The sequence below is a fragment of the Lygodium microphyllum genome, chromosome 3 (genome assembly GCF_053477565.2).
Source record: "Lygodium microphyllum isolate KBCC chromosome 3, Lygodium_microphyllum_v1.1.10, whole genome shotgun sequence".
Classification (NCBI taxonomy): Eukaryota; Viridiplantae; Streptophyta; class Polypodiopsida; order Schizaeales; family Lygodiaceae; genus Lygodium; species Lygodium microphyllum.
In genome coordinates this window covers 165,687,171-165,713,599 of record NC_141137.1, presented here as the reverse complement: position 1 = coordinate 165,713,599, position 26,429 = coordinate 165,687,171, and positions in this window count along the sequence as shown.

Here is a 26,429-nt window from a genome sequence, read left to right as displayed (position 1 = left end):
ACAGGGCCACTAGGACTCCCTTCTCAAACAGGTCTTTCAATGCCTAACAATGTCTTTACAGGAGGCAATGACTACTCCGACCTCCCTCAAACATACTTAGCCTAAACCTGGGACTTCATGCCTTGGTTGCCGGCCCCTAACAAAAATAGATCCCCTCGACAAGTACAGATACACATATAACAGGAAGGAAAGGTAGTCGTAAAGGAGAAATATCACCTGGATTGACCACAAGAAGCTTCCATCGCAGCAAAGGCTCCTCCAGGCTCCACCAAATTCCACTAACCACGAAATCTGTCCAGCACAACACTTAAAACAAAAACCCGATTAAACGCACCCGCACTAGACAGGGAAATGGCCCTCTTGGCCTAATGAAATGAAACACTTCACTACAAAACTGAATCGGCCCTCTTGGCCTAATGAAATAAAACAATACTATGTAGAACATCCACCTGGGAACAACCATGATAGACATCAAAGCATACTATTCCCAGGGGAATAGAGGCTCGTAGCCCTATACTAAGTGCATTAAATTATGACCTATCCCTCCAGCGTATACCGCAAGAGGTGTTCGCATCACATGTCGTCTAACCAGTCTGTGGGTTCAAGATAATAAAGGCAGATGAGTCTCGCTTACCCTCTGCATCACCCAGATCAACCATCGTCTGCCAAAGAGGGCATGTTCAGAAAGCATACCCCACAAGCAACCAGGTCCTGTCTCATCGTCAATAGATATATCGGGACAAGGGCCACAATTAAAGAAGAGGTCTTCTTCATACGCAAGATTAGCCAATGAATCAGCAAACTGATTCCAATTTCGTGGAATCAGTTGAAAAGACACTCTATCAAATTCGTCTAGCAGGGCTATGGCAGTATGGTGGTACATACAAAGGATGGGGTTTCATACCATGTACGTCCCATTGAGTTGATTCAAAACCAACTGAGAGTCCCCTTTTACCAACAACTGGAGGATACCACCCTTCTTTGCAATATTCAAACCCATGATCAGGGCTTTGTATTCGGCCATATTATTAGTAAAATTCGCCCCGAGATAAGCAACTACCTTCATGACAATGCGTCGTCGGGGGTCTCGGATGACAACTCCTACACTTCCTTTTTTACATGCACCCCTGGACGCCCCATCAAAGTACAAGGTGTACGTCCATAAAGGGTTTACATATCCCGCCATCCCGGACTCTACTCGTAATTATGGTAATCGAAATTCAGCATATTCAACGGGTGGACTGTAGGCTCCATCCCTCCATCATCATTGAATTCAATAGGGATGCTCGTCAAAATTTGTAGGCAGTGATGGCAGAAGACCTTGATTTCCCAAATAAATGTCCCGCCTTCTTGCTCAATCACCTTGTATCCTTTGCTCCACCAAATGAGCTTCCCCTGATGATACCTCTGTTCTAAATATGGGTGTTCTAAATAAGGGATCAGACGACCCATCAACCTCTATCACGATTTCCTTGCAGATGTTTGATCGATCTTGCCTAGACCTGCAAGGCAGTCATAGCATTAGTGCAATCAGAAGTAATAAGGTTTAATCTTATTAAGATTAACCTTATTTTTAAATTCTATCCCCTCAAGGTCAGCTAACAACACTGTAGATTTATTCTTTCCTATCCTAACGATCTTATAGGGCCCATCCCATTTGGTCTCTAGCTTGCCTGGAAATAATTCACGTCGTGCATCATAATACAGAACAAGCTGTCCTTTATTAAAGGTGTATTTCTTGGCTTTGAGGTCGTGTAACTGCTTCATTCGGCGCTTCGCCACTTCTTGGTGCAATAAGCTCTGCAGCTTAGGCTCATCTAAATGTGCCAATGTCGTCAAGCGCTCAAAAAGTGCGTCTTCATCACTCAAAGAATGATTGATGGCAAACCGAATAGTCGGCAGCTCAATCTCTAAAGGCAAGACACACTCCTCCCCATATACTAACTTGAACAGGGTATGGCCAGTGGCTCGTTTGAAAGTCGTATTATAGGCCCACACTGCCACGTATAACTTTTTATCCCAATCCCGTTTCTTTTCCGACACAATTTTGGACAGGATGCCCACAAGCTGCTTGTTGGTGCTTTCAACTTGCCCATTGGCTTGAGGGTTATAGGGGGTTGTCTTGTTATGCTTGATGTTCCACAACTCTGTCAAACCTTTGATCACCTTATTCAGGAAATGGGTTCCGCGGTCCGACACTAATTCTTTCGGCGGACCAAACCGGCATATTATCTGCTCTAAGAGGAAACTAGCAGTTTCTTTAGCATCATCTTTCCTTGTTGCACGTGCTTCTAACCACTTTGTGAAGTAGTCAGTTGCGACAATGATGTACCTCTTTTGCGTAGTCGACGACGGAGTAATAGGACCCACAAAGTCTATTCCCCACTTCTCAAATGGAAGTATCGCCATAATAGGGGTGAGTGGTCGTTTCCTATTCTCTCGACTATCATGTCATTGGCAAATATCGCATCGCTTAACATATGCAAACGCATCCTAGAAGATGGCAGGCCACCAATAACCTGCTCTTAAAGCCTTCTATGCTGTAAGCCGTCCAACAAAATGGCCACCGCAAGCAGAATCATGGCACTCCTCCAAAATGAATGGCACCTCGTCAGGCATCACACACCGGCGATAGATGTCATCAACCCCTTGCCGATATAATGTACCTGCGATCAATACAAACTTTAACGCTTGCTGCTTAATTTTCCTTCTCTCAGCCTTAGATAATTCGGATCTCGCCTCTCCCGTTGATAAATAATGCGTTATTGCAGCATACCAGGAGGGAATAGATGCCGTATCTATTTTAAATAACCACTCCATATCACTACCTTCAGCCACAGATTCTTTCGGCTCCCCAAAGTCCACAAGACATTCCACGATGCCTTGCAACCTTGGTGGCTTACTCTTGATTTCATAATCAAATTCCTGCAAAGTGATTAACCACTTCGCTAAACGATCAGGCGGCTGTAACTTATTCATCAATAGTCGAAGTCCCTCCGCCTTCGTATAAAGCACGACTTTCTCATAGAGAATGTAATGCCTGAATTTCTTGGTCCCAAAGACCATCGCTAGACACAGCTTCTCCATGTAGGTGTAATTGATTTCGGATACCCCCAGCTTCCGACTAGCAAAAGCAATCGGGTGGTACCACTTCTCTTCCCAAATTTGGGCTAAACAGCAGCTAATACTATACATGGTGGCTGCTGAGAATATATAGAACACCTCACCTCTTTTAGGTGCTTTTAAAACGGGCGCTCTTGCTAGCTCTTGTTTCACATCCTCGAATGCTACCTTACAAGGGTCACCCCATACAAACGAACAGCTAAAGGACAATAAATTTGTAAGTGGCAACATTCTTTCTGCTAAGGCGTTGATGAATCTACGGTAGTAACCAACCGAAGACAGAAAGCTATGAACCTCCTTCGGAGTGCGTGGTGGACCCATGGCAACTATAACTTTGACCTTCTCGGGGTCTATCGCAATTCCTACCGAACTGACCACATGACCCAGCAATAGCCCATAAGGTACTCCAAAAACACACTTCCGTGGGTTTAGGGCGATGCAAAATTGTCTACAGCGCTCAAAGCATTTTCTTAAAATGATCAACTGCCTTGCTCTCACGGTGGCAGCCCCTAAGTCATCAATAAACACCTTCAACTCTTCAGGGGATATGTCACCGAATGTCTTATCTGCTGTTCGTTGCCACGAACCAGGCGCGTTGCATAAACCAAAGGCCATCACATGGTACGCAAAAGTACCAAATACAGTGATGAAAGTTGTTTTCAACTTATCCTCTTCTGCAATTGCCATTTGGTTATATCCTGCAAAGCAATCCATAAACGAATATATCTCCCTACCCGCTAATTGATCCAAAATCTGGTCAATAAATGGCAACGGGTAATAGTCCTTAACTGTCTGCTTATTCAGCTCCCTAAAGTCTACACATAAACGGATCTGATTATTCTTCTTCTTTCTAATCACGACTGGCGAACACCATTCCGTGTGTTGCACAGGAAAAATCAAACCCGCTTCTCGAAGCTTCTGTAACTCTTCAAACAGGCCGTTCCTCAATTCGAAAGGCATACGCCTTACTTTCTGCCGTACAGGATGACTGCCCTCTTTCAACGGAATTATATGAACAGCAAGGCTAGGAGGAATGCCTCTCAACTCATCATAACTCCAGGCAAAAATATCACGGAATTCCTGGATCAAGGCCACATAGTCCTCCCTTTCTGCTGTGCTGAGCATAGAACCTAATTTGATTGGCCGTGAATCACCAAGCGTACCAAGGTCTAGCTCGATGACATCTGCATCTCTTATACGATCTTGGCCCTCTATTGGCTCATTCAAAGTGATCTGATAGATGTCCTCCGTGGTGGATCCCTCTTTGGACTCATCACTCGATGATGTCTCACTGCCAGATAAATCTTCTAATGTCTCCAATTCTGTAGAAGATAGAGGAGCTCTCTCACTCTGCGGGGACTCAGGATAAGCATCAACCACCACACGCTGGGCACCTCTGCCGAATATCAGTCGACCGACAGGTATATCTACTTGGCAGTTCGCTTGCAAGATCCAAGGTCGTCCAAGTAATACTTGGTAACTTGGTCGCCCTGCAAAACAAATCATCCTAAAGTCCAACATGCATTCTACATTTGCAACAGTGACATGGACCTTAGTAATGCAGCCTTCCGGCTGCCTCAAACTGTCATCTGCCATTCTGAGAATTGTGGAGGTATCTTTCTGAATCGCAAGACCCAACCTTTCCATCAGTTCAGAACTCATAATGTTAACAGATGATCCCGTGTCGACAATGGCATAATCTACTAATATCCCATCGACATAGGCTGCAACCCTTGGGCAATGCTTCTCAGCATGCTCGAACCAGTCATCACCAACTCGCGCAATACCCAAAGGTTCTACAATATACCCGGTACGTAGGATCTTTCTAAATTCCTTACGTACTCCTGGGGAAAGCTTAATAAGCTGTAAAAGATTCACATCCGGCTTGACTTCGCAAAGAGAGCTTGCCAAATCGAATTCATGATAGTTCGATAGAGCTCGCTTTTCACGCCAAACCATCCGCTCTTTAGGTCGCTGAACCGGCTTTATTGCCTCTTTCTTAACTTTCACCTTCTTCTTTGGTGGTTTCTTATCGGCTTTACTTTCCACGGGCTTCAAAGGTTCCCCTTCCATGGCGGTTGCGTTCCTTTGTCGCCTTGTTTAGGGTTTCCGTCGACAGGCTTATCCCTGTCGACTCCTCTACCCTTTTGACCTCTTGTAAGAACAGCTCGCAGATTAGAGGTTTCAGCATCATTAACGCGTACAGCCTCAATCAAACTAACCCCACTACCACTAGGTAGCTCCTCCACTGTAGTCTTTGGTCGTTGAAGTATTTGTTTAGGCCCGTCCTCTCGCTGGGAATCATTTCCTTGGGCACGATGATTAACAGGCCCTGGTTGCCGACTTCCTCGCTGGAGGGAACTGATCTTACTCCAGCAAGTAGCTGCTAAATGGCCGGATTTTCCACAAATGTCGCACTTAACATTTGGGCAATTTCTTGGATAGTGCTGCCCGCCACACCATTTGCAACTAAACCTCGACGGTGCACCCTCCTCTGGGTATCTACTTCCTATCAAATTTTGTTGTTTTTTAAGGAAGTTGACATCAACAGCTATTTGTTGATACTTCTCCGTAATCATGTCGGTATAATGCTTCATCATGTCCTTAACCTCGCCAAGAACATTGGAAGAACTCGACTCATAGCCTTGGTCATTACCATGTCGTTCAATCGGCCTAACAATTCGATTAGGCACAGGCTGTTGAGCTACAGGCATGGTGTTAGAATTGACTGCCTGGCCTCCACTACTTGGAGCCATTTGACTGCCCATAGGCATCGACATGCTAGGGGGAGTTGGTAATAAAGGGACATTCTGCATCATGTTCCCTCTCCCATTAGGATTAGCCATCGCTATCCCTTGACCACTACTGCCATTGGTCATTGCCACATTGTTTCCCAATACTAAACCCATATTCGAATTGCCGCGAGAAGCATAGGCTGCTTGTAGTCGGGATTCCACCTCTTGTGCTCGTGTAATGGCAGTATCTATATCCCCCAAGGGAACACTACTCAACTGCAATTTGATATTAAAGTCCAAACCATGTAGGAAATATTGCAATTGGGCAGCTGCGGGGATAGGGATAGAGGTGTCCAACTTACGGAAAACCTCTTTTATCTTCTTCGCATAAGTACGAATATCTTCGTGTGGTTCTTGGCGGGTCACGTTGAGTACACGCAACCAATATTGCCCACCCCTTTCAGGGGCAAACTCCCTTCGAAAAGCTCCATAAAATGCATCAATGTTCAATATGGTTCCGGCTTCTAAACCATGATACCATATAGCGGCTCTTCCTTTGAGAGTCATATTGAAGAACATCATCAAATGTCCTTCTTCTTGAATGCGACAGTTAAACATCAGCTTTTGAAACTCCCTAATGTGGAGTTCCGCATCTTCCTCAACTAACCCATTAAAAATGGGTAGCGGGTAACCTAGAGCCGGCAAATCCGTCGTTCCTGCTGGAATTGCAATAGGCTGCGCCATGACGCGGATTGGATTTGCACTAGGAATAAGGAACGGTGGGGTTACACCTCCCGTACTTGACGTGGACTGGCTTATAGAAGGAAGGGGAGCACTAGAGCTTCCACCTTCTCCTAACTTACTGCTTGTGGTACTAAGACCACTAGATCCACTCCCTCGTAAGGGTTCAGCACCGCTACGCTTAGGGGAATATCTCCTAAAAATTTCAGCACGTCGCCTAGCTCTTTCGTCTCTCTCTTGCTTTTGGATTTCTGCTAGACGATGCTTATCAATAAATAACGGATCAATCTCAGTATCCTTTGGCATAAACTGCTAGTTGGTCCCTAAACAACTAGGATTCGAGAACCGCCACTTTTAAGCGGCTCCTGGCAGACGCACCACTGATGGACCTAAAAACAGGCCGGCACTGGCTCATGCACTAGCCCGACCTCGTCACTATGCACAAGACAACCCCTCGGCCTCGCGGCCAGGAGCGTCTATCAAAATCTCTGCCTTCCTGCACATTGCGTTTGTAATACGTTGTAGTCCAACTGATCCTAACCCAATATTACTCCTCAGAGGGAGTCCCTTTCACATAGCCAAAAGGCTCGAATCACATACACATGGGGTTCCTCCTACAGCTGAATGCCGTCAACCCTCTGCGACTCTCCTACACCTTGGGGATTGGCCCCTCGATGCGTCGCTCAACATTTAGACATTTCTCACAAACGTCGCTCAAGGTACCAAATAAACGTGTCCAGGAATGTACCATTGTCCTTGCTTCTCTTTTCCCTTTAGGACGCGCGTCTTCCTACAGCATGGGTACCTCACTGCCTCTCAACGTAGGTCGTGTTCCAAAAACAATTGCAATGCATGTCCAGGAGCTGATCACCGATACTCTTAAATTCTTTTCATGCTCTATGCCTTTGGTGGATGTCTAGTGCTCAAACATTTAGCAAAACAGTATCGTGCACAAGTGCAAATCATTCTTTTAATGGTTTCCAACTACCGTTCGTGCTTCGTTGCATGGGCCTAGCACCGAGGTGATCCTCGTGCTACTAAGCTCTTAATTTTAATTATCATCCGTCCTAAATGCTATGCATAGAAATCAGCAACTTTCCCATCATTTCACAGGGCATTTAGACATATTTCAACTTCTCTACCCTTCCCCGTTTAAGTATTACATCGTTGGATAGATTTATAGGGTATTTCACCATCATTTTATGTGGAAAAAACAGAAAAAAACACACTAGAACAAGAAGGTGGGGTTGAACTGAGGCAAATCCTCATGCTTCAGTCCCCACAAACATTCACAAACATTGTTCTTATTTATCCTTATTTTTCGGAACCCAAAATGTATTTTTTCTCTATTTTTTAGGGTTTTTCCACCATTTTCTTGTATTTTCCCTTATTTTTATGCATTATTTAATTGCTGAAAATTAAGAACAGGTTATGGGCTGTGGCCCTTAGTTCCTTCTTGCAGAAAAAATGAAAGTTTAGTTGATGTTCCTATTCACTTTCCCATTTTTATGCCAAAAACCCTCATTTTTCCTTGTTTTTTCATGTTTTTACGTGTTTTAACATATTATCTTAACCCACAAAATGCATATTTTTCTGATTTTTTTATTATGACCAGCAAGTACTCATAGAACACAGTCACATGAACAATTTTTATCCCACATGAACAGCATTTCATCAATCAAAAGCCATAAAAGCTCAAATTTCCTTTGAAAATTTTAAATTACCGCTTATTTGCATGTTTCGGGTTTCATGTCCATGGCTGTAGATTTGGAAACCAACAGCACTTCATGTCCAGCACAATCACCAATCACCATTTCCAGCCCGTGGAGCAATCCGATCCATGCCGGACAAGCCTCCACCATTCTTTCTTCTTCCTTCTTCTCCCCACATGAACTTGCCTTTAGAAGAGAGAGAGGGAGGAGAGAGAAAGACTGAAATCAGAGATCTTCAAAGAGGGCATCATTCGACGGGCGAAGGGCGGCGATAGAGTCTGCATCCAGAGGGGAATGAGTGGCAATGATGATTGATAGGGGTTACTTGCAGGCTGGAGATTGAAGATCCTCCCTTCAAGCGCATTTTTCGGGCGCAGTATGGCGCCTCCATCCTCACGTTTTTTTCATCTTCCATTTGCATGAAAGTTTCATGCTACATTTAAATTTGGGCTCCCAAAGGTCACTTGCCCATTTTGGCCAAATTTTGTCCACCTCTTCGCATCTTGACCAGTTTCTTGGCCATTTCCCCGTCCGGACTCGGAATCGAGCTCTGAAAAATCCTGGGCGTCTGGCTTAGCACCCCTCATTGGCCAGTAGCTCGTGTCAACCCGCACGACTGTCTAAAAAATTATGAAAAATCAACAAGTATCGCTCGGGCGCCTTTAAAGCACTTTGGCGCTTAAAATCGTCCTAGATCGAGCCGCCGCCTTTGACAGTGAATATTTTTCCCTCGATATTCATAATTTTAAGCTATTTTTAAGCACTTCCCGTCACCTAAATTCCGCTCTCAAATTGCTAGCATCAGATTGCATCTTAAAAGCTTCTAGATTACTCATTTGCCAAGATACCCTCCATAAATAGCTCTTCTTCTTGGCCACAACCCTTGTTTTTCAATTTAGTTATAAATACGAGGCATGAGGAGCCATTGGAGAGCGGTCCGAGCAAGAGAGGAGAGGCCTATAGAGCAAGAGGGAGCGGGGCAAGAGAAGTGTGAGGACAAAAATTCTCATCACGAAGACAGGGAGGATACTCCGCGAGCTCTTGGAATCGAATCCTCCATCCCTTCTACCCTACTTCCCTGTGGAATCAAGACTCTTCTTGATTTTTCCTGAATTCCTAGTGATTGCCAATCCCCATCAATTAAATTCCCATCAATCCAATTGCGACAACCCCAAGCTCTCTTGCCAAAATCCCATTTTCAATCTTGCAATTAAAGACCATGGCCCCGAAGAAGAAAGTTATGAAGGTCGCAAAGGTAGGAGCTACCAATAACGCTATGGACACAATCACTACAAACGGAATGACGAGTGCTGGGATTTCAAATGAAGCTACAAATACAATCAACCAAGCACTCGTCATGGATCCCTAGGTACTATATTTTTATAATAAAGGTAGCTAGCAAGCTATCATCCCATGAATTGGCAACAAAAGTTGCATTCATAAAATAAGATTTTTTTTTTTCATCTTTTAAATGAATTCTTAACTGCAAATTCCAAGGGGTAACTTGGGTTTGTACAATATGTACCAAAGAGAGTACAAGGAAGGTACTATGTCCCTAAGAGATTGAATATTTTTTATTTGTATTGATCTAATGAAACCTCTGATGGATAATCCCGAATACTAATTCTCCGTATATAAAAGACCTCGTGATGGAATTGTTGAAATAATACTTTTTGTAATTAAACTAACCAAGATTTTAATAATCATGGGCAAGGACCCACAAATATCCAAGGGAGTTATTCTCAAGAATAGAATTGTTGTTTAGTCCAAACTAAATCCCGAGGAAGGGGAAATCCGAGAAGACTATTGGAAGATATTGCCACTTACACTAAGTCTTGCCTTGATGTTATTATTTTTGGAAAGAAAAGATTTGTCTTGGAAATAAATTTGTTAAATGTTTATGCATAATGCATTCAAAATAAGATGTTTGATTGTAAATTAGGTACTAATCTTTCCTAAAATCATCAGGCTAAAAGATGGATGATCGGTTATAGATCATTGCGAAGTGGTTTTCTTTTTTGTTTAGTGTTAGTGAGGACCAATAATGACGCGAAAGGTCTTGTCGTAGGGAACTCTAGTCGGCAGGAGGAGGTGAGGATACCAGGGGGCTCTGGTCATAAACTCCATAGGCTCTTACAAACTGACAACTACCCTTTTATTTCTATACAGTGTCTTGGAAGTTCCACTACTAGTTGAGGAACTTAACTTGGAAAGAATAATACCTTCGGATTGACATCATTCTAGTTAGAACATAAAACATTGTAAAAAGTTATTTTTCTTAAAAGAACCTATTGAGAAGGGATTGCTTTGCTCTATTCTTGTGTCATGAATTAAAGGCATGTAACGAATTTGTATCAGGAGATGATTCAAAGAAGTGGTAGGTAATTAAAAATACTCTCTTGAGGGAAGTGGGAGGATGGACCCTAGATGGCGGATCCAGACCTATGGTTGGGTGGTCCCGGTAGGTTGAGAGCTTTCCTAAGAAGAAATAAAAATCGCATTTTTGATGGACCATTAGAGATCAGAAAACATGACTTGTATCACTTTAGAACCATGGGCAAAAGGGATCAAAGTGCCATACATCCCTTTGTTTCCCATTCTCTTTGAACCTAGTGCACAACGTAGGCCCGTTTCAGTTAGCGATTCTATAAGGGATGGAATCTTGAACCGTTGACACTAGTCAATCGTTAGTAGTTGATTTAACCAAAAAGACTAGGTCAATCCTTGTGGGAACAATGCGAACTTCCACTACGGGGTAGACTCAACCGAGCCTAGTTAGCAAACTTCGAGGATTTTCATCAAAATCGTGGATGGCACTTTCTAGAACATCTCTTGATGGGCTACTAAGAATGTACTGCCAAGGCACATTACACATTTACTTCTCTCCTCTTATTCTTAAGGATTTGTATACATTTTGAGTCCAAAAAAAAGACGAAGCATTTCTCTTGCCTATGTCACCAGGCAAGAAGCAATATACACTAAAATATGTTGGGTTGACCCTATCAAGCATGCCAAAAAGCTCATCCTCTAGAGGTCCTAGTTGCTCTACTTCATTTTCTTCTGCTTTCTTTCTCTTATGCTCCCTCCATTTCTCTTCTTGTTCCTTTGTAGCCTTTTTCTCCCTCTCATGCCATCTTGTATCTCTCTTATGTGTGGCATCCTCTACTTTAGGACTTGTGTCCTCCTTCTTCTTCTTATATGATGGCACATTAAGAATATTATATGTCTTCTCATTTGTAAGCAAAATTGGCTCCAAAACCTTGGAGAATCTATATCTCAAACTTCATAGGATAATCATATCCTTATCCATAAGTATCATTTTATGCGCATGAGCAACATAGATGTATGCATCTTAAAAAAATTTAATCAAGAAGTCCATTGTAGCCTTCTGGATACAAATAAGTGCATTCCTTGTCCACCTAAAGCTATCGAGACTATGCCTAGCACATATCTCCTTGACCACTCTCTAAAAGGATAACTTTGCAACTTCATTATTAAAAGCTTTCATTGCCTTCCTGATTTCCCTAAGACATCTTACACCTTGTTAAAATCTCCTTTTATGCTTCTTTGGTGACTTGGATGGCTTTGAGGACTCATGAAGCTTGTCAACAATTTTCCTAGGATTAACTTTCTACTTTCTTGTAGTAGCCTTAGTTTTAGCCATAACTCAACAAAACAAATTGTAGCAACATGAAAAGAAAACTAGTTATCAACCACCAACAACCTCACCTAAAAAGTATAAAACATGAAAAAATCCATGGAAAACAAAGAACCATATAACTAAATTCATATTTCATACGACACAGCCAAACTAAGCTCCAAAAGCAAGAAATTTCTTTCTTAATTCTATGATCATGTGCATTGGATAGAGAAGTGTCGTGTTAATATGTCAATGGTTGAGTGAATAAAAGATTTTGCTATTACTAAAGAATGGCTCATGTGTAATCCATGTTGATGTGAAGCTATCTAAACTATGATACAAACTATTATAAGTTTTCAAAGATTTGAAGAGGCATTGTATAGAGAGATTAAATGTAAAGTATGATACAAATTATATTAATGGTTTTAGTCCACCTTCGAGAATATCCAACTAATCCCTCCTTTAGGATTTAGTCCTAAACTTGAATAAAAAAGGATACTCAAGAAGCCATGCAAATAAAAATGACAATATGACAAGAAATCATGTCTACAAGAGCAAAAAAACAAACAAGGAACGTATGAAACATGAAAATAACAAGGTGTAACAATGATCCTGTTCATTGAATTTTTGTTTCACACGAGAAAGCAAGGTATGTAATGAGAAAATAGAAACAAGCAACTATAATCCCCATCACTGAATTATGTTTCATGCAACAAAGCCCACCTACACACCAATGACCCATATTGTGATTATTTTTCCATCAAGGACCCTAGAAGATTGTTTGAAACACGAAAGGATATAGTGAAAAGAATGAATCCATGCACTAAATTTACATTTTACATTATGCGGTCCAATTTATGTGACTTTCTTTTCCATCAAAGACAGTACCTGAAAGAAAGACAATCGATCTTGCATTTTATACAACAATGTAGATAAATGTACGCTAGTCTACCTGATTTTTGAAGTTTTTTCTTTGAAGTATGAATTTATTCCAAGAGAGGTGGTTGATCTTGCTAGTTTTCTCTTTCTATATTTCAATAGCAATGGGAATATGAAAATGATTCTTCACTTGAGAGGTTGGGTTTAAATTACAAGTAAACATTGTAATTATTAATTGGTAGAACATGCGCTCATTAATCACTCCTTTCTAGGCCTAGGAATAGTTCTCAAATGCTAAAAATAGCTTTTAAAAAGGCAAAAAATTAAGCATCTCGTTTTTCAATTAGAGATGTCATTTTCAACTCAAATTTTGAGAGAAATGGCTCTTTCATTAATGCCCTTTTAGGAGCATTCCGAAAGTACCATATTGCAATCATCAACCATTTTCATTCGTAATCTTTTCTATCTCCATGAAAAGCCTCTCCAAGGCAAAGGCAACCAAATCAAACATTGTAAGTGCATAAATTGACTTGTTTTTTCTAGTATAACAAATAGAATACAAACACTTTTACCTCATCGTGCGATTTCTTCAACTATTATTGTGTTTCATCCAAAGTTCTTGAGAATTTGTCATATGGAACATGAATTTAGTAGCCTACTCTTGCAGCATAGTAAATTGTGTTTCTTATATCACACCTCATTCAGTACCATGTGGCACTCATATGAGGCCCAAACACAGATGAAGGTCTCTAAGTATACCTTTTGGCACTCATATATCTCACTCAGTATGATGTGGCAACTTCCACATTGCTCAATACCTCCCATCGTCTAGGGACTCTTGTGAAAGGCCGATACATGCCATCTATCAACATAGATCTTGTCTTGAGATTGAGAAGGCATTGTAGAGCATCACATCTTATTTCTTTTGTGTATATTATCATCTTTAGAGGTGTTATTATCAGCATGGGAAAATGAGTGAATGGGCTTGTTCAAGCAACACTTAAATGCCACTCTACTGGGATGTTGTCATATGAAATGCAAATTAAGTTGCCTTGTTGTTACTAGACTCGTATTTCACACATTAGGGGTTAGGTTTTTAGTACATAATATAGTTATTCAATTATTTTTGCTAGTAAGGGGTATGCTTTTATAATTTTTATTTTTGCATTGTTTGGGGATGTAAAAAAGGAAACTTTCCCTGAATGGAATGGAGCAAGAGGAGATTGAGGATAATTGTGATGACACACTTTTTGATTTCCTACAGAGAATACATGAGACTCATCCAAATTTATGTACATAAGGGAGATGCTCAATGTCCCTTTTGATTTGCAAGAGCTACTGAGTGATCTTGATGAAAAGCTTAGGGAGTATAGAGAGTTCTATTCTAGACATGTCGAGTCTCTCTTAATTGATAATTATGTCTATTTTAATTATGTAATCCAAGAAATCAATGCTTCAAAGACAACTTTCATGATAAGGTATTACCTTATTGAGAAAGAGTTTAAAAGGCATGGAATAAATTGCATTTTTATAGGTATAAGTAGCAATGTATTTTCATTCACAAAGACATAAGTTTCCTTATGTTTCTCCAATATATGGAGGATTTCCCTTTAGAGGAAGGACAAGAGAGCAAGGGTGAAGATGCTGCATATATGGATAAGGAGGTTGAAGAGAAGGCATAGATGTTTCAAGAGGATGTTGAGAACCATATATTGCTAGGTTTTGATCCTACTATGTTCAAGAATCAAAATATCACAAAGATATAAGAAGAGGAGATGGAATTGAGTATAGAGATTGAAGAAGGCCCCTTGGATTATATCCCTACATTTCCTACCTACCTTAAAAAAAAAAAAGATATGTGTTGCTCAATGACATTCAATATCTTTTTGATCTTAGAGAATGTTACTGCTTAGCCATCCTAGCAGCATGGGATCAGACTAATAAGGATTTCATAAGTTATGAACCATGCCCATTAGCAACTCTAGATATTGAGGGGGATAATTTTCAAGATAGCTCCATGGCCTTGTACACATGTATCAATGAGATTGTGGAATATGAGAAGGGGCTACCCTTAGAAGAAGAGTTCTTAGAGGTGCAAAAGAGGCTTGAGGGCATGGGGTATGAAGACACATTGAAGAAGCCATCAAAGAAGAAGCCAAAGAACTCAATAAATCTCTATGATGACAACCTTCTTGAGGATGATGAAAATCCAAAGGTATTAAAAATATTTCTAGTATCTTCCTAGGCTTGATAGTAGGTATTGAAAATAAGTGACTTTAAGATTTTCATCAAATAACAAGGAAAACCTTTTTCTTTCTTATGCATATTGAAATTGAAGATCTTGATAACTTTCTTGTAAGAGCCAAGGGCTCTAGGCCACTAAATCTTGGAAAAAGTTAAGGACTTGGCCACTATATTGGAAGCTTAAATAATCAAACTATTGCAATTTATCACAAAGATTCTCAAGCTCTTCACGTTTGCCAATGATGGCTTTAAAATATATTTGCAAAGTTGTTGGATCTGAAGTTTTCAATAGAGGAGTTGAGAAGTTTATTTTGGTAGAGAAGGAAGAAGCTATAAGGGTTTTTGGCTGTATTCCTAGTTACAATGGCTCTAGAGGTGGATACTTTGGAGTCCTTAGCTGCTATTTACTCTCCCACATGGGAGATGCAAAAAATTTGAAGTTTTTTCCAAGCTATAGAAAGCAAGGGTTTTTGAAATGTAGAGGTCTTACTGAGTGGGATGAATCCAAGGATTCCTTTGCAAATAGAGATAGGCTGAAAGATCCTAAAGAATCAATGGTTTCTTGAAACCTATCTTTTGCCTTCTCTTTGTTTAGTTTGTAACCATTCTAAAAACATTTGCTTTGCACAAGAGTTTCCTTATCTATGTAACCACTTATATGGTTTTTGCCAAATATGATGTATTATCTTTAAGCTTGAATTTATGCCAAATTTATCTGTAAAACCATTGAAAGACCTCTAGTAAACTGTTTTCTTTGACTCTTCCTCCTCCATGTCTTGTGTGTCTAAAGTATTTTGTTCTTGCTTGATAATGTGACTTTTCCATACCTTGGGTTGACCAGATAGATAGACTTTCTTACTATCTGATAAAATATGGAGCATGGTTGTATAAAATATACTACACAATTAAAAAACCAAGTAAGTTAGTTAAAAATCTTATATGAGTTAGACAATAAAGAAACATATCAACTTCTTACTATATAAACATAAGAACTTATTACCATATTAGTGAGTCAAGTGTTGATTACACTAAGATTCTGTCATTACCTTTTTGAAAAGGTTTAATTGGTCTTTGAAGTTTTTGAGATCATCATCTTTCCGATCAATTTTATCACGATAAGAGAATATTTTATCTAGTATTTTTCAAACTTTGACTTTTCTATTCTAAACGTATCCATTATCAGCACGATCCTTAACTCCATTATGTAGGGGTTTCCATTGATTATATTTAATGATTGAAACCCCATTTCTAGAGCTAATCTTACCAAGCTTTCCATGAAGGTCTAGGAACCTTCTAGCCTTCACCCCACCAATAGATGGCTTTTTGGGGATACAGTTTCCATCCTTGGACTTTTGAAGATCTGGTTTAGTAACAACATTACCTCCATGTGAACCAATTATAGATAAAACTTGCTCGATCTTTGTTATATCATCTTGTCTAGTTGATAAGGGTTTCAGCTTTCAAGCAAACCCTATGTAAAGATGAACACACTTTTCATTTATTATGTAGAGCACCTAAAATGTACATATATAAGTATTAGCCAAAAGAATATCTAAAATTGGCTTGACTTATGGATCTTTGATATGCCTGGAGGGGGATCTATTCAAGTTTCTTGAGCTCAGCACTATGTAGCTAGGGACATGCAATCTAACCATGGACATTTAGAGTTTGCTCCTTTAGACACATTATACATGCATTTGAGTGTCTTTATGTCACCAGCCATGTGCCATTTGACCTTGTAGTTCCCAAATCCTTTGACAAATAGCTTCTCTTGTTGCTTGTTGGCTCTTAATCACATTAGGTATTAAAGTTTGATGGAAAATCCAATACAATATATCAAAATTATTAGTGTCTACTTCAAAAGATCCTAACCACCATATATTTTGTTCAAATTGAACCATATATGACATTGAATCATTACAATGATGATGAAAGTGCTCTATTAATCAAAGTAATGAAGACTCCCTCTAATTTCATACACTTTAAAATCTCACTTTCATCAAGTTTAATCACAAACCTAGCTACTCCTTGTTGTTAAAATATTGAGAATGCATGATGATATGGAGGATCATTGATGAGCAAATAGACAATCATAATGAGGCATAATCATTGACAAAGAAGAACAACTAATATTATCCAAGCATAATGCAAGTACAACTGATGAGTATGATTGATAGAATGAGTGTGGGGATGAGTGCCTTTTATAGGCTTACAATAGGTGGTATTGGTAGGTGGAGAAAGGTGGAAAGTGACCATGGTATTCACCAACTTTGGTTTTAATAAACCATGCATACATGACCTAGTCTAAGGCTTTATTTGCAATATGTTTATTTGCCTTGTTTGTTCCTTACACAAAGGCTATTGTGGATGTGATTGCACATTTCTCAACACCCCTCCTCAATCACAACCAAGAAAGACACTGAGTATAGAAAGGCTGTCATGAGTAGAACCTTGATAAGTGTAGACATGGAAAGAACCAACCATACAAAGCTAGAGGCTGTCACAAGGCCTCACTAAGTGTGTAGAGGTTGTAGTGTGCAGAGGTTACATGAGGAGTATAGGAGCTTATAGTGGGAACATTAGGCAAGTCCACATTTTAACCTTAAAAAATTCTATCAGAAAATGAGCTACAAAAGAGGGATTGGTGAGTCCTATCCTTTTGTTCTTGGGTGTCTTCTTCTTCTTCTTCTTCTTCATTGTTGTCTTCATCTTCTTTGATTGTAGCAAGATATGCTCTTTGAGACATTTTCTTAGCATGGCAAAATTTCTCAATATGCCCAGTTTTCTTACAAAAGTCATAGACTATGCTCTTCTTCCCTTTCACATAGAGGAGTTGTTGGTCTCTTTTCACATAAGTGCTAAAAGCACTAGATGAGTGTCAATGGACACTGTTCTTGTATTTTCTTAGATTGAACTTGAATCTTCCAAAATGTCCCCTTCTTGCTGGTTTGATGCTTCAAATGTTACTTGAAACTGAGTAATAACTATGAGGCAATTATTCCAATGGTGGTATAGGAGATTAGAGATATAATATGAGGAAAAAAAAGAAGAAGTCCAAAACCTCTCAAGAAGAATCTATAAATAGGGCAACATATGAAGTGAGGAAAGTATGATATGAAAACAACACAGATAGACAATGCCATGCTGAATGGTTTACAACCCAAGAGAGAGATGGCAAGAAATAGAGACCTAGATCAAGGGCACAATTTTAATGCATTTAGAGTCCAAGAGAGAGTAGAAGTACTAAGGATATATAGGGCAACATATGAAGTGAGGAAAGTATGATATGAAAACAACACAGATAGACAATGCCATGCTGAATGGTTTACAACCCAAGAGAGAGATGGCAAGAAATAGAGACCTAGATCAAGGGTACAATTTTAATGCATTTAGAGTCCAAGAGAGAGTAGAAGTACTAAGGATATATAGGGCGACATATGAAGTGAGGAAAGTATGATATGAAAACAACACAGATAGACAATGCCATGTTGAATGGTTTACAACCCAAGAGAGAGATGGCAAGAAATAGAGACCTAGATCAAGGGTACAATTTTAATGCATTTAGAGTCCAAGAGAGAGTAGAAGTACTAAGGATATGACGTATTAATACTCCTATCTTAAACATGAGATGACTTTAACACTCCTATCTTAAGCTTTAGATAGTTTGTCTATTTAAATTTGGCTAAAATAGCATTTTCTAAATTTTGTTTAAATGTCAAAGATTGGAACTATGTTTTTCAAATTTTTGATATCAATTGCTCTATCTTTTGGGTCCATTAATCTTAAATCACACTTCTTGGGAGAAGGGACAATGTAACAATGCCTATCGTAGAGAGTGAAGTTTATGGTTATCTCTACTTGAGTCCTTTATTTGACTATAGATATAAGATATTGTTGAAACTTTCAAAAATTACATTTAAATTATGAAAAGTTGATTTTGAAATCCCTAGACAAAGATTTGAGAATTTCAAACCTTGGAACATTCATCACTAGCCTAGAGAGAGAGGGGCATGAGGGGGGTGGTAGGAGACAGAGAGAGGGAGGGTGTTGAGATGGCAAGCTCAACACGTGTGGATTGTAAAATATTACACTACGCAGCGAACAGAATCTGAGAAAGAGATAGAGAGTACACAACAGATAAGAGGAGAATAAGTAAATTCTTTAACTTCAAACAACTGATACAAAGATGGCTCTATCCACCCGTGCGCTTCCACTGAGTGAAGCTTAGATGGCGATCTAGACAGAAGATAGGTGAAGAGCTTAAGGCTAGCTGGAACAACAACTCTGACTGGGTGAAAGATGAGTGAGTGATGGCTGCGAAGGGGTTTAGCTTTTATAGCCTGCGAAGGTCGTTAGGTCGGCCTGCTGACCGACCTACCATATGAGCCTCCACTAGTCGGCCAGGGAATATTCCAGGAAATATTCCCTTTACCATCGGGCCCCCGGACCCCACAATAGGGGCCCCAAATAGGTAGCAACTCATAATGGGGGCCTTACAACTTTGAGCACCATGGATCATTGGTAGCACCTAATGAGGGTGGGGCATTGATCATATCTAACACCCCCCCTCAATGTCCACCCATAGGTGAACTATCTCCTCAGCCCAATGCCGAGTCTCTAAAGATGAACTTGAAGCAGATCCTTCGTAAGTGCTTTGGTGAAGATATCTGCTCCATTCTCCTCTGTTGGACAGTAGACCAGTTCCACTATCCCATCCTCCATCAAATCACGCACATAGTGATACTGGATCTCTATATGTTTGGTGCGTGCATGAAACACTGGATTTTTGGCGATGGCGATGCAACTCTGATTGTCACATCTCAGCACAGTTGGTTCTTCATCTTGCACTCCCATATGCCATAGAATCCTTCTCAACCATACGGCCTCACATGCAGCAAAACAAGCTGCCTTGTACTCTGCTTCGGTAGAAGACAATGCCACTGTTGGTTGCTTCTTACTAATCCAATAAAAAATTCCTGAACCCAAAGAGAAACAATAACCAGAAACTGACTTCCTGGAATCAATGTCTCCTGCCCAATCTGAGTCACAGTTCCCCACAAGAGAAGTTTCGAAATTGTATGTGATACCATAGTCAAGAGTTTTCTTCAAGTATCTGAGCACCCGCATCCCAGCCTTCCAATGACTCTCATGAGGCTTGTTTGAGAACCTGCTCAAAACACCAACAGCAAAACTGATATCTGGTTTGGTGTTACACAAGTAGATCAGACTGCCGACCAACCTCCCATTAGGGGAGTTTTGAGGTCTCGAAAATGCCTTTTAGGATGTGGAGAGAGAGTGCTCTAGACCAATAAGAGCAAAGCCTCCGTAACGGAACTTCTAATAAAAAAAATTAAAAAATCATTTTACAAAAATATATAAATATGATAATATTACGAATTTGTATTTTTATTATGTATTTTTAGTCTCTTATATTCGTGATTATGACATATTTTGCATTAATGGCATAGAGTCTCGGCTACTTTTATTTAATGATGTTTCTAGATTAATGATAATGACTGATGTAATCGAAATTCAAATTGGTGAAAAGCATGGCGCTCAGTTTTTTCCCTCGTTTCTTTTATTCCTCTATTGTTTTTCCCTCCGTTATGATAGCCTAGTCCTCTCTCTCTCTCTCTCTCTCTCTCTCTCTCTCTCTCTCTCTCTCTCTCTCTCTCTCTCTCTCTCTCTCTCTCTCTCTCTCTCTCTCTCTCTCTCTCTCTCTCTCTATCTGTGTGTGTGTGTGTGTGTGTGTGTGTGTGCATGTATCTCTCTCTTCTATCATGGATACAGAAATTCGACCTTCAACAAGGCGTCCAAGCTCCCAAATCACATCCATATCAGTGTTTAACTCATTCCAAACTGATGGAAGATGGATTCCTACTATCATTAGCAAAGGTAGTTGGATCACCATGCAACAAGCAAAACGTGGAAAAAGGCAAAGACATGAGAGCTCGTTTATCTCTGCTTGGAAGGGCAGAATCCGAGATTTTAAGCTTGGAGCAAATAAGAATAGTATCAAAGAGGTACTAGTGCAACATGTGTTCATGCATAGAGAGCTGTGTTTGAAACCTGGATCTTCAAAGCTTCCAATGCATAGACCAAATTGTAAGAATTTGATTCTTAAAGTTTTTCCTTTCTTAAACATGGTTTAGGTTTTTCCATTATAATATTTGTTTGTCTTGTAGATGTCTATCCCTCTAATCTTGAGGAATGGCAACCAGTGGAATCTATTATTGATGTTATTGATGTTATACATGGTTCAATTGGAGAAGAAATGTATAGAGGTAGAAAGAAGACAGAGCTTGCAGAGAATGGAATATTCTTTTATGACCATTCTTATGTTATTCCTATGCGGTGTTGCCAATGGGGATCAATAAAACTCCTTCCTTTGCCAGATTTTTCAAGCTTTGAGTGGCCTTTGCCAAGTCCAGCTACTAGTGAGGGCTATAGATGTAAGATATTTTCTGAGATCCAGAAAGCACTAAAATCTAATATCTCAAGTAGGCTAAGCAAAGTTACTTTATTTATGCCTATTAATATATTTATTGATTTCTTCTCTAGTATGGAGATAAGAATAACAAAAACCATGCTTTCAGTGAAGAGACTAACATATGATCATATCATACAATTTGTTGATGAAGGATGGGATACAAGGATAGAAGGAAAAATTATATGTAAGATAGATCAAGACTCTATAGCTTGTAAATATATGATTGCTACTCAAAATTTTATCCTTAGCTTTTACTATAGTCGATGGCATTTTGTTGGTAGTAGTCTAGTTGCTTTAGACCAGAATCTTAATGATTTCAGCAAGGATCCTATTGTGGATCTTGATATTTGGTTCAACGAGGATATTATTGCAATCTTAAAGATCAGAAAATCATGTACGCTACATCAAGTGAGGATGGATTTACAAAATGAAGACATTGAACTACCATGCTCCTTTGTATTCCAACTTGACAAGAAACGAGTAAGTTTTCACATCATATTATATCTACTTAGATGTATATCAAGATCTCACTTTCTAACTAACAAACATTTGTAATTTATTTTTTGCAGATATCGGAAAGGAGAGAAAATAAAATACACTGCAATGACATTCAAGAAAAGATATCTTTACTATCAATATAAAATACATGTACAAATTTTGTAGCAGATGTCTATCTGCCATCTCTATGAGATATACAAGGGCTGAAGGGCAAATTTCTATATATGAAGGCCTACAAGGCGATATGGCAAAGCTATTTCTTTTTTGGAGAACTATCCTTTCTAGGAGTCCTTTTGCCTTTCTTTGATGTCTTGGGTATAGAAGGTGTTGAAGCTGTGGATTTGCCTTCCATGGTTATAGGCACCGCATCTCCTTCATGGTGCAAATCCCCACCAATCTCTGTTGTTGGTTGTATACAATTGACCATCATATACTTCAAGAGCTTTGCTCTGATGTACCAAATATGCTCAGATGTATAGCAATCCTTCAAAAACTGTCACACATTTATAGAAAAAAGAGTTTTAGTTCATTATTGTTCTTACAATAGACTATATTTTTATCATCAATGGACTATTTGCAATTAATATCTATCTTAAAGTTTAGCATCTTTCATATTACCTTTACATGTTTATCATCATTAAGATAAACAAAGTTAACCATTCTTCTAGCATTTGCAATCACCCTCTAGCCATAAGAATGGCTATCATCCTGATGGGGACACTGCAACCACCAACACAAAGTAAAACTATAAAGAGGACGAATGGTAGTTCATAGAACAAACTCATGTTTCAATTATTTTAATGAATAACTTACTGCAACTTGTCTATATTGCATTGTTGCAAGCAAATCAGATGGCATAGGGGGTCTTTTCTCTAGCTCTTCAATTAATATTTTGGCACCTCTGTATATAAAATATGTTGAAATTTAGAGTACTTACAAAAAAAAGAATGATATCAAGGAGCCCTTGGATAATATAACTTACAATTTAGCATTTCCATGGCTTCCTTTCATAGAGTTGATTAAAAAGCATTGCTTATCCACAAGGTCTATTGCAATCAAGCTCCAATGAGAACTAAAAGCAATCATATCTCAACAAATTAGTAGGATAAAATCTCAAAAACTCTAATAGAATATTGAATCACTTACTTTTCATTATATGGAATTATAAGCAGCTCCAAAGTATCGAAGTCAATCAAATTGAGCCAGTGCTCAATAAAACTTGCACCAAGCTCATTCCTCATAAAGAATGAGATAGATGGATCAAAAACCTCAATTTTTTGTTGTATATCCAAAGGAAACTCATGCATTATACACCTAGAAAAGGCATAGAAATAGTGAGTATAAATAAGAAAAATCTTATTGCTAAAAAATATCAAAAAGTATAAGTAATTATGGATGGACATACCTTAGCCCAGCAAGAATAAGACTGTCATTTACTTCTCTTCTTTTATCCTTAAGAATCTGAACACATGCAGCATCAAAGGAGATAACCTCAGTTCTTTTGCCTAAGTCACCAGGTAAGAAACAAAACACAATGAATCCTTTTGGATTAGTTGCTTCAAGAAGGGTGGCTAGCTCATTTTCAAAGGACTCTAGTTGCTCTATTTCCCTTTCTTCAACCCTTTGCCTCCTATACTCTCTCCATTTATCTGCTTGTTCCTCTTTAGCCTTCTCCTCTTTTTCATGTTGCCTTGTATCCTTCTCATGGGTGACATCCTCAACCCTGACACCAGAATCATCTTTCTTTCTTCTAGCTGGGGGCACATTAAGGATATTAAATGTCTTCATATCAGTGAGGGGAATTGGCTCAAGGACCTTTGAAAATCTATATCTTAGCCTCCTAAGAATTACCATGTCCTTGTCCATGAGTGTGAGCCTATGAGCATGAGCAGCACAAATGTAGGCATCTTGGAAAAACTCAATTAGAAAATCCTCTGTGGCTTCTTGTATACAATTAAGAGCTGTTCTTGTCCATCTGAAACTATCCAAACTATATCTGTCACAAATTTCCCTGACAAGCCTTTGAAAAGACAACTTTGGAATTACATTGTCAAGAGCATTTACTGCCTTCCTAATCTCCCTTAGACACCTGACATTTTGAGAAAACCTTCTCCTTGGCTTTGACTTTCTGGAGAGCTTCTAAGGCTTTGAAGACTGATGAATCTTTGATGCTAAATCCCTAGGATCAATCTTCTCTTTTCTTGCTGTTGCCTTAGTCCTAGCCATCTGCCAAAAAAACATATGTTACTTCTTCTCCAGCATGTAAAGCAAAACGCGAGTCCCAGACAAGAGTTATCTATGCTGCATGGCGTTTTCTCGTATCAGCTGAATTTTTCTCGAGCTGTCTAGTGAAACGCGAGTGTCAAGCAAGATGCCTCCTTGCAGCTGCTTCTTTTCGCGTTTCACCGGACTTGTTCTCCATTGTGTCCAGTGAAACGCGAATTTAAGCCAGGAAACCTGCTTGAAGTACCTTATTTTCGCGTTTCACCGGACAGCTCATGAATAGCATAAAAATTGACAAAACCAAGAAAAAAGAGCTTTGATCCAAGGAAAGCTTTTAAGATTACTTAAAATATCCATAGAATTAGGGAGGAAAGAAATAGGCACCGAGAGCATGGAATGCTCAGATAAGTAATTATTTACAGCAGCATGGATTTCAGATAGCTCATGCAGATCACAGTAAGATTTTCTTAAATATCCACAATATTAAGGAATGCTTTCAATGTGGAAAAAATTCTTTTGTAGTGGTCATGAGCTAATAATAACATAAAGGATTAAGGAAAAATATCAAAACAATGCATTGAATGGAGCTTGTTATTGAAAAGCAAGATGCAGAAACCATACCTTCTTCTTAGCTTGTTCTTCACAATCTCAGCCTAAAGATGACAATATGCTTGAAGGTTTGTTTTGTTGGGGAAGCAGTGAAATGCTTGGAGATTGGAAGGAAATGCGTGGAGACTGGAAGGAATACCAAAAACAAAGATGGAGTAGCGATGAAATGCGATGAAAGCTGAAGGCGGTGAATTTGCATGGACTCAACGTTCTTCGCAAAGTGTTTTAACACACGTGTGACGTACTCTCGCTTATCGAAATTTTTTATTTACTTGGAAAAGGGTTATTTAACACACGTAAAACGTATTTTTGGAAAAAGAGAATGCGCACGTCTTCTGAGGAGTTTATTACGCTGTGTTAAGTCACACACGTGTACACGTATTTTTCCATTATTACACAAACTTTTTCGTTGGAACTATCACCATATGCTTAACGGTCGATATAAAAGCATTTCAAACCCATTTCTCCGACATTGTCTTCTTCTCTGCCAAAATTTCGTCTCGACTTCCCTTCAAGGTCCTTGCATCCTGTGTGGAGAGCAGTTCAACAATCTTTGATAGGTAACAATTTTTTTTATTACAAGCATTTTAACAAAATAAATTTGATTAATATAGAAAGAATGTTTTATAACACTTAAACAATTAAAGATGTTATGTGCTTTCTATCTTTCAAATGCAGCATATCTTTTCCAAAAATGATTATATCATCAATTTGTGTGTTTCCATAGAATTTATTTATTGTTCATGTTTCTTTTTTTCATTTGCAATTTTTGACAAGTAAAACGCGAGACAATGTCTCTGTTGATGATATTTTGCTTAGTATCGCGTTTCACCGGCCACATTTTAGAATAATTTTTGTCTTCAAGCTAGTGTCCGATGAAATGCGATTCCTTCACAGGCATTTGCCTTACACACTTGAATTTTCGCGTTTCACCGGTCAACTAAAAAAATTCTCCTGTTTTGATTTTTTTGTCTTGGAAAATCAATGTTGGGGCCTCTTTCCATGATATCATCTTGTTTTATTGGATATTGGTTCTTTTCTGCTTTTTTTTTTCAGGGATAAATATTTTTCTGGTCAAAATGACAAAGAGGAAGCTATCTCTAGAAGGAATGGATGAGGAGGAGATAATTGAGACATCTGAAGATAGGCTCTTTGATTTTTTACACATCACTGGAAATTCTTCCAAGTTTTGCTATATCAAGGAAATTTTCAATGTTCCTTTTGATTTGAAGGAGTTATTAGAGGATCTTGATAATAAACTTAAGGAGTACAGATGTTTTTATGATAGACATGTGCAAGGTTTGGAAGTTAATGGATTTGTTCATTATAGTGATGTCATGGGAGCCACCAATACATCCAGGTCAACTTTGCTCGGCAGGTTCAACCTCATTGATGAGGAATTCAGAAAGAAAGAAACATGTTGCCCTTTCCACAGGTACCAACACCAATGCCTTCTAATCCACAAGGACGTTGGATTTATTGTGTATCTTCAGTACATGGAAAATTCTTCTCCAGATATAGACCAACAGAGAAAG